The sequence below is a fragment of the Leptopilina boulardi genome, unplaced genomic scaffold (genome assembly GCF_019393585.1).
Source record: "Leptopilina boulardi isolate dan_hultmark-lab unplaced genomic scaffold, ZJU_Lbou_2.1 LbouV2_213, whole genome shotgun sequence".
Classification (NCBI taxonomy): Eukaryota; Metazoa; Arthropoda; class Insecta; order Hymenoptera; family Figitidae; genus Leptopilina; species Leptopilina boulardi.
Genome location: NW_026137767.1, coordinates 669,281 through 686,155, shown reverse-complemented (window position 1 = coordinate 686,155; position 16,875 = coordinate 669,281). Strand labels below are relative to the sequence as shown.

Below are 16,875 nucleotides of genomic sequence, written 5' to 3'. Positions count from 1 at the left end.
ATATTTCGTTTATTTGATACAAATAAAAAATATTTTATACAATAAATTTATTAATTCTAATTAATTAAATTATTTAATATAAATAATGCGTTATTTAATGCTAATACACTATTTTATTAAAGTAAAATAAAATATTTTGATTAATTAAATATTCAAGTGTAATGAGAATAATGAGTTATTTGATACTATTCATTTATTTATATATATTATTTAATATTCTAAGTCCAAAAGTCAAATATTTTTTCATCTACAAAAAATTAATATTTACAATGATTCAGAACAACGAAAAACGAGTTTTTAATTAAAATATATTTACAATTTTTTTGAAAATTCACCTGGGATGATTCATGATAATAATCATGAAGCATATAATTAATTATATTTTATAAATTGCATTTAATTGAAAAATATGATTTAATATCTTAACCCATTAACGCCCAAAAACTGAAAATTCTTTGTACACATTCAGGTTACGTTATTTTAAATAAATCGGTCAACATTTTCTACGAGAGGTACATTTCCTATAGGTCTTGAGTGTGCTCTTTCCGATTCCGGTATCAAAAATTAATTTCGTCTAAGCCGAAATTAAATATGGCGGTTTAAATGTCAAAAAACACAAAAAAAGTTTCATTTTTTTCAGTTTGACATTTTTTTCAATCGGAAAAAATGTAAGAATAAAATTAAATTGCCAACCATAGGTGCATAAAAGTTGTGTACTTTCGAGAAACGTAAAGTAGAATAAAAAATTTCAAGATGGCGGACCAAATATGGCGTCAAATTCATTGTAAAATGTGAAAATTTTGTGCAATATTGGTCAAATTGACAAAATGTAACTGGATTTGCCTGAATTTTGTTACTCGGGGGTTTTTGGGGTCGCTGATTAAGAATCTGAAGTCGGTTTTCAAAAATGCAAAATGGCCGATCCAATATGGCGGATGAAATTTTAAAAATGCATTCAATTGGTCTGAATTTTCATACTCGGAGGTTTTCGGGGTTGCAGATTACGAATTTGAACTTCTTTTTTAAAAATTCAAAATGGCCGATCCAATATGGCGGATGAAATTTTAAAAATGCATTCATTTGGTCTGAATTTTCATACTCGGGGGTTTTCCGGGTTGCTGATTACGAATTTGAACTTCATTTTTAAAAATTCTAAATGGCGGATCCAATATGGCGGACTAAAAAAAACAATTCATCGTATTTACATGAAATCAGTTACTCGGGGGTTTTTGGGGTCGCTGATTAATAATCTGAAGTCGGTTTTCAAAAATACAATATGGCGGATCCAATATGACAAATGAAAAATGGAAAAATCCGTTCAAATAGCCTGAAGGGGTTTTCAGTTTTTTTTAGCAGCCCATTTAGGCGTTTACCAATTCTTACAACGTGGAGGTAGACAAAATTAAGAATGTTATTTTTTTAAATATAATTTGTTTATTTTAGATTTAATTATTAATACTGAATTTAAAATTTATTTATTCACATGTCTGAATATTTCTAGTGACATACACACAGAAAGAAATAGTTAGTAAAACTTTCATGAACTAGATATTATCTTCTGGATGTGCACGAAGTTAGTAAATTTTTAAACTTTTTCAACGAATTTATCAACTTTTTCTGTGCGCATGCGTAAACATTGGATTTTATGGAGATAGTGGTTATGGATCCGCCATTTTGTATTTTACAAACCCGACTTCAGATTCTTAATCAGCAACCCCAAAAACCCCCGAGAAACTGATTTCATGTAAATACGATGGATTTTTTTCAAAATCCGCCACATTGGATCCGCCATTTTTAATTTTTAAAAATGAAGTTCGAATTCGTAATCAGCAACCCGGAAAACCCCCGCGTATAAAAATTTAGACCAAACAAATACATTTTTAAAATTTTTATCCGCCATATTGGATCCGCTATTTAGAATTTTTAAAAATGAAGTTGAAATTCGTAATCAGCAACCCCGAAAACCTTCGAATATGAAAATTCAGACCAAATGAATGCATTTTTAAAATTTTCATCCGCCATATTGGATCCGCCATTTTTAATTTTTAAAAATGAAGTTCAAATTCGTAATCAGCAACCCGGAAAACCCCCGAGTATGAAAATTCAGACCAAATGAATGCATTTTTAAAATTTCATCCGCCATATTGGATCGGCCATTTTGCATTTTTGAAAACCGACTTCAGATTCTTAATCAGCGACCCCAAAAACCCCCGAGTAACAAAATTCAGGCAAATCTAGTTACATTTTGTCAATTTGACCAATATTGCACAAAATTTTCACATTTTACAATGAATTTGACGCCATATTTGGTCCGCCATCTTGAAATTTTTTATTCTACTTTACGTTTCTCGAAAGTACACAACTTTTATGCACCTATGGTTGACAATTTAATTTTATTCTTACATTTTTTCCGATTGAAAAAAAATGTCAAACTGAAAAAAATGAAACTTTTTTTGTGTTTTTGGATATTTAAACCGCCATATTTAATTTCGGCTTAGACGAAATTAATTTTTGATACCGGAATCGGAAAGAGCACACTCAAGACCTATAGGAAATGTACCTCTCGTAGGAAATGTTGACCGATTTATTTAAAATAACGTAACCTGAATGTGTACAAAGAATTTTCAATTTTGGGCGTTAATGGGTTAATTTTAACTCTGAGTTAGGTTTTTTGCAAGTAAAAATGACATCAAGAAGTGAACATTCGTTTTCACGTAGCGTAGTTGGTAAAGCGTTAGACTCATAATCCGTAGGTCGTAGTTTCGATTCACCCCATGCGTTGGATTTATTTATTTCTCAGGATTGCGTTTAATCATTAATTCTATGTATGAATTAGTTGAAAAATAAAAATATGCGATCATAGTATGCAGAAATAAAATATTTTTTAATTTATTTATTTGAGTAAGAATTTAAATTAGAAATGAAAGAATTAGCAAATAAATATGTTATTTACTCGATTCAAATTTTGATGTATTTGAATAAAAAAATTCTTACATTTTATGAAAATAAATTATGTATTTGGATCAAATAAAATAATAATTGCCGCAATTAAAGAGGTTTTAGTTTCAATTAAAACAATTACTTATGACAAATAATCGAATATTTGATTCAAGAAAATTTTTAGTTGTTTCAAGAAAAATATTTTATTAATGCAAATAAATATTTATTTGAATCAAAAAATATGCAGTATTGAATGAAATAATTTTCATAATTGATTCAAATAATTATTTATTAGTTTTAAATATTCAATTTATTTGATTTGAATAATTTGTATTTGATTCAAATAACTATTTATTTGATACGATAAAATAAAATACTTATGTGTAGTAAATATTTATTTGAATGGAATAATTTTCATAATTGATTAAAATAATTATTTATTAGCTTTGAATATTCCATTTATTTGATTTGAATACTTTGTATTTGATTCGATTAACTATTTATTTGATACGATAAATTAAAATACTTATGTGGAGTAAATATTTATTTGAATGGAATAATTTTCATAATTGATTAAAATAATTATTTATTAGCTTTGAATATTCCATTTATTTGATTTGAATACTTTGTATTTGATTCAAATAACTATTTATTTGATACAATAAAATAAAATACTTAGGTTTACTAAGTGTGTATTTGGTTCAAATACATAATTATTGGATAATAGACAAGTAAATGATGTATTTGGATCAAATACTTTTTATATGATGCAAATAAATTTTTTTTTTAGTGTATGCCTGTAAAAATATTCGTTTGAAAAGTTAATCAAAACAATTTTTTTCAATTTTTTTTATAAGTCCAGAAAAATTAGGGAACCAGAAAATGCGTAAATGTCAAATTTAAAATGACTCAAGTTAATTTTGGTCAAGATTATAATTAGTAGAAAAAAGGTAAAGGAGAGGACCCCAAGTTGAACATCTTCATAGAATGCATTAAAAAAAGAGTAAAATAAAAATTAAACATCATGTAAGGATTTTTAAACCAATTTTCTGTTTCTTATTATATTTTTTAAAAGTTCGAACAATTTTTAATTGTTAAAAACTAAATAATATTTTTAAAAAATTAATTTTAACGACTATACATATAAGAAATGTCAAATAACGATCAGAACTGTCGGTAACTATATTCAAATATGAAGCTCAAAGTATTTTTAAGAAGCTGTAAAATTAAAAATAAATGAAATAAAGAACTTGAGAAGTGATATCTTTTTTGGGGCGTACTTAGTGAAAAAAAAGTTGATCGGATCGAGCTGTAACTTGCACATAATTTAGCCATATAGGTAAGTATTTTAACCACAAAGTATTGTTAGGTTTTTTCAAAAACTGTCGGAGAGGGAGGATGTTGAATTTTTTTTTTAAATTTAAACAGTGAATTTTTCAAGACTTGTAACTTTTAAACAGAAAGCTGAAAAAAATTTGACCTATATGTTATCGAAAGGTTTTTTCCTGCTCTTTCAAACTGTGAAAATTAACAATTGAAAGCTGACGTAATTTCGCATCCAACGAGCCCTATATAAACTATTTTGGGTTAGAGGATTTTTTATGAACAATTGCAATGTTAGCGAATTGTTTATTAACAATCCACTAATCCAAAACACTTCATGTAGGGCTCGTTGGATGCGGAATTACATTAACTTTCATTTATTGACGTCAGAATTACGATAACTTTATTTGTTTTTAAAATATATCATTTTTTATTAACCTTAATTAATTAACTAATATCTCGTAAATAACAATAAAGCATCTCAATATTTTTTGAGGTAAAAATGCACATTTTTTACTTTAAAAAAAAATTAATTAAAAAAAAGACCGAACTTAAAAAAAAGTCAAAAAAATTTTTGATTTTCAAAAAAAGGTCAAATTCTGAATTTTTTTTTCACCAATCGAAAGAGCACAAAAAAAAACCTTTTTTTCATCTACTTGTATAAGATTTACAATTTTTAGTTAATTAATTAAATATTAAAGTTAATAAAAAATAATATATTTTATAAACAAATAAAGTTATCGTAATTCTGACGTCAATAAATGAAAGTTAATGTAATTCCGCATCCAACGAGCCCTACATGAAGTATTTTGGATTAGTGGATTGTTAGTAAACAATTGGCTAACATTGCAATTGTTCATAAAAAATCCTCTAACCCAAAATAGTTTATATAGGGCTCGTTGGATGCGGAATTACGTCAGCTTTCAATTCGTACCTTCAGTATTGCAATAACTTTATTTATTTGTGAAGTATTTCATTTTTTATTAACATTAATTAATTAATTAATTAATTAATATCACAAAAACCACAAAAAAGGACATCTCAATATTTTTTGTTGTAAAAATACTCATTTTTAGCTTTCAAAAAAAAATAAATAAAAAAAATAAAAAGGACCGAACTTAAAAAAAAGTCAAAAAAAGTTTGATTTTCAAAAAAGGGACATAATTTGGATTTAAAAAAAAAATTTCACCATTTGAAAGAGCAGGAAAAAACCTTTCGATAACATATAGGTCAAATTTTTTTCAGCTTTCTGTTTAAAAGTTACAGGTCTTGAAAAATTCACTGTTTAAATTAAAAAAAAAAAATTCAACATCCTCCCTCTCCGCCAGTTTTTGAAAAAACCTAACAATACTTCGTGGTTAAAGTACTTACCTCTAGGGCTAAACTATGTGCAAGTTACAGCCTGATCCGATCAACTTTTTTTTCACTTAGTACGCTACAGGAATTTCACTCTTTATATAAAATTGTTATTAAAAATATAAAAATTATTTAATTAATTATTGATTTCGTTAAATATTATAAAAATACATTATCTTTAAAAAAGCTTAAAGCAAACCCAAATCTGAAATATGTAAAATCATCGGTACTATGTATTTGTTAATTAAGGGTTGTTTAAACAATGCTATTTTTAAAAATTAATTAAAGTAAGTATTAGTCATTTACCTTGACTAATAATATTGCACATTTCTCTCAATATGTCATTAATTTCGTTATGAGGAACTAAAATCATTAAAATTGTTTACAAAAATTGTTTAAACAATTGTAACATTGTTTTTCAAAAAACAAAATATGTGTTGATGGATCAACTGACCTTGAAATAGTATCCGTAAATGCATCAATATTTTATTTTGCAGAGAAGAGAATGGTTTCATTGATCCAATCGTCCAAAGTACAGGAGTGGTATGAAAATAAAATTCTAGATGCTTGCAGAGATGCGAAGGGTTACTTCGGAAATCGAATCTGCCATAAAAGGAGAGAATAAAGTTGAGAAAGGAGAGATTAAAGATGAAGAAGGAGAGTTTGAAAAAGAGTTATATAAGAAAGAGGGTGCATAAATATTAGAGAGGAAAGAGGAGATGATGAGGTCGGTGTGAAAGGAGCGGTACAGTCGAATTTAATGCAAAATGTGTCAGATTTCAAGCAAAAAGGTAAATTACCTCAAATAACAAGTAATCAAGTGGTTAATCTACCACATTTATTAAAAACTAATATAAGAGCTGTTCAAATTCATAGCGAAAATCAAAATACATCTAATTTCCCAAATGATCAAGTACTAACAAGAATCAAAAAGAAGAAGCAAGAAGAGCAAGAATTGAACATGAGGAGCCTCCTAAGATCGGTAAATCAAATGTGTAATAATTCCGTGAAATCGTTGTAAGCATTCTCGGATACTACTAAAAACATGAGAGAAGAGATAAGCGAGCTCAGGAGAGATAAAGAAGCCACTCAAAAAGAGCACGAAAAATTGCAAAGCCTAATAAATCATGTTCAGGAGGACCATGCGAAACAATTTCAAAAAATGGATGAAATAGTTTATATTCTTTCAAAATTAGAAATTGATAAACAGAAAGAATTAAATGAAAAAGGGATTCCCGGATGAGGGCTCAGCCTCGGGAGACAATTTAAAAAGGGAAATTTTGACAGTAGTAAAGAATCACTTAGAATATTTAAATTTAAATCAGCCTAAAAGTAAAGAAAGTAGTTCTAATAGCGAATCTAAAACAGTAAAATTTGAAAGGCGAGAGTATAAAAAGGGATTATAAATTGAGTAATTAAATAAAATTTGAACACTTTTATGACTATTTTTCATCTGAATTAACATCACATGTTCTACTGCATAAAATAGATGAGAATATTAGAATAGAGAAATTAGAAGAGAAAAAATTAGAAATGCAAAAATTTAAGGTGCGGGATATCTTAATTATTCATTTAGATTCGAATTACAATACAAAATCCGGGAGAAATATTAAAGAAATTAAAAGAAATCAAACGGTGCAAAGTTAATGTCTTCACCGGGGTATATGAACAAGCACATTGGATAATAGAATTGGAAATTTATAATAGCTCGAAGAATAATGAAAACAGTTCTAAAGTTGTATGTACAAAAATATTTGCTAATTTAGTCGAAAAAGGTGAGATTGGTTAAAAAATATGAGACGCGAAGTGTAACTGCAAAGGCGAGAGATGAAACTAAAGAAAAAGAATTGGTTGTCGAAGATGAATTAATTCTTAAAGGCGAGTCTACAGAAAATCAGTCCAAAAATGATAAACAAATACTCTATGAACTTTCGAATTTTGACACAACAATTTGGGTCAGAAATTTTCAAAATATAAATGAGTTACCCACTGTAGATTTAAATAATGACGAAATTCCCACATCTAATAACTATAATAAATTAATGAAAAACAATAGAGTGATGTTATGGCTCGTAAGGTTCGGCCATGCATCAGTCGCTTATTTAAAAACCTTACAATTAAAATTTGCAGAAAACAAAGAATTAAATGAGGCTATTTTTGATGATTCTATAAAAGACTGTGAGGTGTGTTTAATTTCGAAATTTTATAGATTACCATTTAACATGACACGCAGGCTATCTACATCACCATTACAAATAGTTCATTCCGATGTAATAGAGCCAATCTCTCCAGCTTCACATCCTAAAAGGTACAGATATATATCGATATTCGTTAACGATTTTTCGCGTATAGCTATGGCCTATCCTATGAAAACCAAAAGAGCAACGGGACACTGCCTTGAGATGTTCGTAAGAAGTGCTCGTAATCTGTTGGGTCACGATGCAAAAATGTGTTACTTGCGAACAGATCAAGGGACTGAATTCACAGGAGGTGAGACAATTGAGGTCAGAAAGTTTGTGGGACTTGGCCCTTTCGGCTGGAGTTTAGGCGTACAAGACCCCACACAAATCGAACAATATAATTGCTTCTCTTGAAAAGTTTGCTCCTCATCATAACTTTGATATTAAACAACTTAAAAGATTCGGTTGCGTTGCGTACATCAAAGTTCAACGAAAATTAGGTCCAAAGTTTAGAGCCGAAAGAAAAAGGGTTATTCTTGTTGGTTACACGCCAACAGGATACCATTTTATTAGACCTGGAGAAGGAAAGTATTAAGAGAGTCGAGATGTCAAGTTTATTGAAAAGTTAGTTTATGAGGACAAGTATAAAAAAATGATATCAAAGATGTCCCAAGTATTGAAGGTGAGATAAACAAAGAAAATTGGTTCGTTGAATTTGAAAAAGGCGAGAAAGAATTAAAAAAAATCTTAAATTCAGATGGAGAAGCGAAGCGAAAAAGGGAAGGCCTAGGAAACGTGAAATACAAGTGAAAGAAAAGGATATTGAAGGTGAGAATAAAGTAGAAAATGAGTTAATGATGGGTGAGAGAACTTCGTTCACAAATCCTTTACAAGACGAGACAGACATGATTAACGACGAAAAATTTCACGCTCTATGGGCAGAAATTAACTTAGACCCAGTGAATTTTCAAGACGCGATTAAAACTAAAGATAAAATTAAATAGCAAGAAGCTATAAATGAGGAACTAGAATTGTTGAGAAAAAATGAAGTTTGGAATATTGTTAAACAACCCACACACATGAAAAATGGCCAAAAAGCAACGATAATCGACTCCCGATGGTTGTTTAAAAGTAAAATTAAGTCTGATAGCAAAATAAAATATAAGGCGCGTTTAGTTATTTGGGGGTTTTAAGATAAGAACTTTTATTAGCTTAAAGAAACTTACGCTCCGGTGTCAAGGTTACCATTAGCGAGGATAGTATTTGCTATCATTAACAAATATGATCTAGAGGTATGTCAGTTAGACGTCAAAACGGCTTTCCTAAATCGAAAAATAGACGGGGAAATCTACATGGAAATTCCGGAAGGTGCGAGTTTTTCAAACAAAGATAAAAATGAAAATGTTTGTAAAATTGAACATTCTCTTTAAGGACTCAGAGTAAGTCCAAAACGGTGAAACGACCGATTCACTAAAGAAGCTTTGAGTATGGGTTCTAAAAACTCGGACTTAGAACCTTGTTTATTCAATTGGAGAGAGGGAGACAAATACTTAATTCTTTTGCTCTACGTTAATGATATAATTATAGCAAGCAACGATAAGAGAAAACTAAATCGAAGTTAAAATGGAATTAAAAGAAAAATTTGAAATGAATATCCTAGGTGAGCCGAAAGAGTATTTGGGCATTCAAATAAGGCGAGACAGAGAAAATAAGATTATTGAATTAAGCCAAGAAAAATTTATCAGAAAGATTCTTATAAAATTTTGTTTTGATCAATCACTCGCACAAAGAGCGCCCATGAATACTGCTCAGGTTAATAACAGAGCAAGAAAATTAAGAGAAATGGAATCTAATAATGAAATCCTAAACGAAACTGAAACCAAAGAGAATATTCCATAACGAGAAGCTGTCGGAATAACTATATAACCGACATAACCTATGCTGTTAACTTATTGAGTAGACACCAGGTGAGCCCCACTGACGAGGATTAGATAATGGTCAAACGTGTCTTTAGATATCTGAAAGGATCATTTTCACTAAGTCTGAGATATCTAGGTGAGAGTGAGGATATCCAAGCTTATTCCGACGCCAGTTTTGGTGATTGTAAAAATTCTATAACAACGAGTGGATTTCTACTTAAAATGTTCGGCGATACAATAGCGTGGCAAACCCATAAGCAGACTTATGTAGCTCTATCAACATATCATGCAGAATATGATGCTATGAGCGAAGCGAGTCAGGAACTCCTTTCGTTGTACAATTCGATTAAATTAACCATTGAAAAAACTCTTACTCCCGTGACATTGTGGTGTGACAATAAGTCGGCGGGAATAAGTGCAGAAATTGACAGTGGTAACAAACTCAGACATATAATCAAAATAAAACATGATCATATTAAGGAGTGTGTTAAGAGAAATCTGATAAAAGTTAAGTAGGTAAGTTCCAAAGATCAGATTGCAGATGTTTTAACTAAACCCCTTCCTTTTGATAGCCACAAAAAACTTATTTCTAAAATAATGAATACCGAAAATTAATCTAGTTTTGATTTCAGGATCTATTTAAGGACTGATTTGGACAGTATGTGAACGAGTAGTGTTGGAGTGTAGAACGTCCGCCCCTGTCCGAAAAACCCCTACTCTATCTACACTGAATTTTGCGCATGTCGATTCTCGTTCATTCCTTGCGTATTATTAAAATAGAACAGTTGTACCAATGTCTATAAAATATACAAATCATTATTCTGTATTTTATGTGTTATTTTTATCTTACCCAACATCTAACAAATACTAATATTTTTTTTATTTAATTAAAAATATAATAAATAAACTAATCAAATATATTAAATCAAGAAAAACAAATCGAACAAGTGCGAGTTACACTCGCATTAAAACCGAGGGTTCCGTACCCTTAAACCGAAAATTTAAGGGGGTTAAAGTGTGAAGATAGGTGGAAAAATTCCAATTTTGCTTAATTTTTCCTGTAATGTGAGCATGAAAACACATAGATAGACACATAGTCACATAGATCGAAAATTATCAGTTATTCCTTGAAAACGCTATGATTATCAACTCCAATCAAGCTCAATATATTTTTCTTTAATCTATACGTAAAAATGTATAAATTTGAAGCCCTTTTGATAAAATTTTCTTCGTTTTTTGAAAAAAATTCTTTTTTTATCGAAAATTATCAGTTTTTCCTTGAAAACGCTATGATGATCAACTCTAATCGTTCTCGCTATATTTTTTTGTAATCTACACGTAAAAATATGTAAAAATGTATAAACTTGAATTTCTTAAGATAAAATTCGCTTCTTTTTTTATTCGAAAAATCCATGATTTTTTCTAAAAATATGAGTTTTCCTTAAAAACAATATGATCATCAACTCCAATCGTACTCGCTATATTTTTCCAGAAATCTATACGCAAAACACGCATGTATACCAAATATGAACTGTCTTGGTCAAATAGTTTGTGCGCTAGGAGGATTAAACGCTTTTTTCAAAATTTTTGATTTTTCCTTGACAACGCTATGTAAATCGATCCGAATCCTGTTGGCTATATTTTTCCTGTAATTTTTACGTAAAAATACATAAGTGTACCAAATTTGAGCTCTCTATGTGAAAAATGTGGCCACCAGGGGGGGTACATCATCATTTTTAGTAAAAATTCATGGTTTTTCCTGAACAACGCTATGATAACAATTTCTATGAGATTCGATATATTTTCCTGTAATCTACATGCCAAAATAAATATGTGTACCAAATTTCAGCGCTGTAGATAAATTCGTGTGGCCGCTAAATTCATGTCTTGCTTCACTAGTATCATTAATAGGGTTCCCCCTTTGGGTACGGAACCTTAAAAACAAATAATTTAACTTTATTAAGAGAATAAAATGCATGTTTAAAGTTAAGAAAGATAAACAGCTAATTAGAGAGCTTAATTATTATTAATCAATAAGATATAAGTTACTTTACTATCTGTCCATCCTTCGCTCCTTTACTTTGTCGCAAAAACGATAGTGGAGATGCGGGCAGCATGAATGAATGAGTGAACGAATACGGAGATCATTATAGTTAATTATTATCACCATTAATATTATTTTTCAATACTATTTATATATTACATTACTTACATGTAATATAGTATATTAATAGTATAATATATATATACAGTATATATATATACTTAAAGGGTAAAATTCCTGTAGCGTACTAAGTGAAAAAAAAGTTGATCGGATGGGGCTGTAACTTGCACATAGTTAAGTCCTAGAGGTGGATACATTAACCACGAAGTATTGTTAGGTTTTTTCAAAAACTGTAGGAGAGGGAGGGAGTTGAATTTTTTTGAAAAATTTAAGCAGTGTATTTTTGAAGACTGTTTAAAAAATGGGGTAAAATTTTCAATTTTTTGAAATTTTTTTTCACCAATCGAAAGAGCACAAAAAAACATTTGTAAAACATATATGTCCAAATTTTTTTTATCTACTTACATAATATTTACAATTTTTAGTTAATTAATAAATTATTAAGGTTAACAAAAAATGATATATTTTATAAACAAATAAAGTTATCGTAATTCTGACGTCAATAAATGGAAGTTAATGTAATTCCGCATCCAACGAGCCCTATATGAAGTATTTTGGATTAGTGGATTGTAAATAAACAATTGGCAAACCATGCAATTGTTCATAAAATATCCTCTAACCCAAAATAGTTTATATGGGGCTCGTTGGATGCGGAATTACGTCAGCTTTCAATTGTTAGCTTTAGAATGGCAATAACTTTATTTATTTGTAAAATATTGCATTTTTTATTTACAGTTTATTTTATTAAATTAATTAACCCCTTAAGTGCCACGTGAAAAACAGTAAATGTGCCCTGAATGCCAAAAAAAAAAATTATCCAATTTACCTGAAAATCGTCACTCGGGGGTTTTCGGGGTCACTGATTCTGAATTCGATGTCAGTTTTTCAAAATTCTAAATGGCCGATCCAATATGGCGGACGATTTTTTAAAAATTGATTAGATTTACCTGAAAATCGTCACTCGGGGGTTTTCGGGATCGCTGATTACGAATTGGATGTCCGTTTTTCAAAATTCAAAATGGCCGATCCAATATGGCAGATAATTTTTTAAAAATCGACCAGATTTACCCGAATATGGTCACTCTGGTGTTTTCGGGGTCGCTGATTACGAATTTGAAATCAATTTTTCAAAATTTCCATGATCCAAAATGGTGTATCCAATATGGGGGACGAATTTTTAAACTTCAATCCAATTTGTCTCCAAATCGTTACTAGGGGGTGTTCAGGGTCGCTGGTTACGAATCCGAAGTCAGATTTTAAAAATTCAAGATGTCCGATCCAATATGACGAACCATATTTTAAAAAACTAATTTATATTGACTGAAATTTATTACTCGGGGTTTTATTTGCGTGACTGTAATTAGTAATAAAATACTTTGTTGTAAAAACATTGTTTTTCTTTTATTTACTACAGTCAACTAATGCATTTGAATAATATAAATTAGACAAACCAAGTGGACTGCTTATAACTGTATTAAAAACACTTTAATAAATTTTTTTTTACTTATCCTTCGCAGAAACATGAAAAATTTTTAATTTCACGTCTAACTACTCAAGAAAAGCATCCCAAATACTCATTATACAAATATAGTAATAATAGTTGTATTCGTGAGCTTTTGTCTTTTTATGCGCAACGATGAAGCAGTAAATGACCAGCGCTGGTTTTCTCTTGAACTTGTCAACAATTTAAGTCGACTGCTCATTACTTTTCTATGAACACTTTTAATAATTTTATAGTCTTATCTTTCACAGAAGCATAAAATAAAGACGGTGGTTAATTAATTAACAATTGTCGTGGTATTTTTTTAATATTAATCTGTTTAACTTTCTCTCATTAATGAAAAATGAAAAGAACCCGAAGTCAAATATCACACGATACTACAAGTGAATCATCAGATTCAGAAGATTCAATTGATTTTGAATACACGGATGATAATAACATTTCAGAAATAAGTATTTCACATGAAAGTAATATTAGGGCTACGTCACCTATCAACAGTAATATTTCATTACAGAACCGCTTGCTTCAAAATACTAAGGCTAAATTATGGGAAGAAACTGACAATTTCGAACCAACCATTCATTCAGTCAATGAAAATATTTTCGGTGACTTCAGTTTTAGATGCTTTTAAGGCATTTTTTACTGAAGAATTAGCTCAAATGATTTACGAGGAAACTAATGTATATTTTGCTAAACAGTTTGATTTACTACAAGCTGCAAATAAAATAAAAGAGACTTCAAGAATGAATAAATGGGTACACATAACTAAAAATGAACTTTTTATATTTCATGCAGTTCAAATACTCATGGGAATAATTTCAAAGCCTTCTATAAATTCTATAATTTATTTATTTATCTATAATTCCATTTATTGACGTCAGAATTACGATAACTTTATTTGTTTATAAAATATATCATTTTTTGTTAACCTTAATAATTTATTAATTAACTAAAAATTGTAAATATTATGTAAGTAGATAAAAAAAATTTGGACATATATGTTTTACAAATGTTTTTTTGTGCTCTTTCGATTGGTGAAAAAAAATTTCAAAAAATGTCCGACAAATTTGCAAAAAATGTGACATTGCTTTGTGCTCAAATCCATGTTTTGAAACATATCATAAGTAAATCATGATTTTAAAGATAATCTTAATTCGTTGACTTTAAGCTAATTTTAACTCTTCCAAAGTATTTTATTACAACTTGTTTATATTAATTAAATTTCTAATATAAAATTAAAAAATTAAATATAAAGAAAAGAAATTTTATTTTAATTAGGGATAAAAAATATATTTAAACCGGATCGATAAATAATGTATAAAAAAGATTTTAAAACAATTTTCAAATCAATAAAACTAAAAAAAAATGTTTAAATGTTTAAAAATAAACAAAAAAATTTTTAATTAAAAAAAAAAGTTTAAAAAAGTAAAAAAAAATTTTAAAATTTTAAAAATAAAAAAAAATAAAAGTGGGATTCTTAATCCTATTGTCAACCTCCTTGAACCCAAGCTGACATCAGTTTGGGGGTGCATCCTGGGGACGTATGTTATTCACAAATATACTAGCTAATGACAAAGGTTTTAAGATGTTCAAAAACGTTATATTGTGAAGTTTAAAAATAACTTATATATATATATATATATATACATTTCATAACTCTGTAATATCATAATTTTGTGTTATTTTGTTACCAAAAAAATTATTTATCAGCTATTTTAATTGATTTTTAAAAAAATTGTCAGCCATATTAGATCCATCTAAATCAATTTTAAAAATTTTGAAATAATGACTTCGGATTCGTAATCAGCGATCCCGAAAACCCCCGAGTGACGATTTTCAGGTAAATCTAATCAATTTTTAAAAAATTATCTGCCATATTAGATCGGCCATTTTAAATTTTGAAATAATGACTTCGGATTCGTAATCAGCGACACCGAAACCCCCGAGTGACGATTTTCAAGTAAATCTGGTAGATTTTTAAAAAATTGTCCGCCATGTTGGATCGGCCATTTTGAATTTTGAAAAACGGACATCGAATTCGGAATCAGTGACCCCGAAAAACCCCGAGTGACGATTTTCAAGTAAATCTGGTCGATTTTTAAAAAAATCGTCCGCCATATTGGATCGGCCATTTTGAATTTTGAAAAACGAATATCGAATTCGTAATCAGCGACCCCAAAAACCCCTGAGTAACAAGTTTCAAGCGATTTCAGCCCATTTTAAAAAAAACGCACTGTTCATGGCAAAGATTTTGAAAAATTTGCCAATAACGTTGTTTTTTTAATTTTTTACTTTTTTGTTGTTTATTTAATTTAAAAACGGAAACTGACATCGTTTTCTGTATATCTTAGACTTCCTAAAAACCATTTAAAAATTTTTTTTTTCATTTTTGACTTTTTTATTTCAATTTTTACCATGGCAAAGATTGTCAGTTTCGTGGCACTCAGAGCAAAGTTCGAAATGGCAAAGATCTTTGCCATTGGCACTCAAGGGGTTAATTAATATCTCATAAATAACGTAAAAGGACATCTTAATTTTTTTGGTTGTGAAAATACACATTTTTAACTTAAAAAAAAATAAATAAAAAAAGACCGAACTTAAAAGAAAAGTCGGAAAAAAAATTTGATTTTCAAAAAAAGAATAAAATTTTGAATTAGGGTGACTGACCCAGTGAATGAACATGCACCAGTAAATGAACATTCGTCTGAAAAGTACATATAACTAAGGCTAAAAATTATTATTTTATAAAAGAATGGTACATTAATTATTTAAAAGGTTCTTTTTATTAAAAAACATAAAAATTATGAAAAATCATTTTAAAATAATTTTACAATAAAATAAATTTTAAAGGAATACCCGATTTTGCGATCTAGAATCAAAATAATAATTAGATTACAGAGAGCGCACTCAGAATTAAAACATTTTTTTAAAATATAATTCTTTCATAAAATATATAAAATAGGTTATCATTAAATTTTTGGAGCTTTAAAGTTTCATTATCAATATTTTTTTACAAAAAAATATTTATATTACTGAAAGTTTTAAACTGTTCAAACACTGGTACATTTTTTTTCAATGATTCAGTAAATAGCCACTGTCATTCACTGGTGCAAACTGTTTTTATCTTTTGATCCAGTGAATGAAAACTCACTTTAAATGGATTTAGCTAGGAGGCGCTAATGTCGAAAAGAGCTGTCAGAATAATCCAAAGCAAATTGAAGGTTAGGAAAATATAAAAAAAATATTCAATATTTGTAGTAATGCCACCTAAAAAAAGAAAATACGAAAGATTTCGTTATTCGAACGAACAATTACAAAGTGCAGTAGAACCAGTGAAAAAGTTAATACTACATTGTAAATTGTAATTCTTAAAACGACTGATTAAGTTTACTTGTTATTTATTTGAAGTTGTTTGTTTAAATAATATTAATTTCTATTACATATTACTAATATAAACAACTATAGTGCAGTCACCTCAAAGAATCTGTATTT

General features: G+C 28.8%; 2 protein-coding genes across 2 annotated transcripts in view; one reads left to right on the top strand and one right to left on the bottom strand.

The window, feature by feature from the left end:
• The window catches only part of LOC127279020 (uncharacterized), a 335,741-nt gene extending 324,396 nt beyond the window's left edge, over positions 1–11,345 (top strand). The window contains exon 2 of the mRNA XM_051301092.1: positions 11,279–11,345. The gene's annotated coding sequence lies outside the window, so the exon portion shown is untranslated. The remainder of the gene's footprint in view (positions 1–11,278) is intronic.
• LOC127279017 (ionotropic receptor 75a-like) overlaps positions 1–16,875 on the bottom strand; it is a 380,333-nt gene that overhangs the window by 189,167 nt on the left and 174,291 nt on the right. The gene's annotated exons all lie outside the window — the stretch shown is intronic.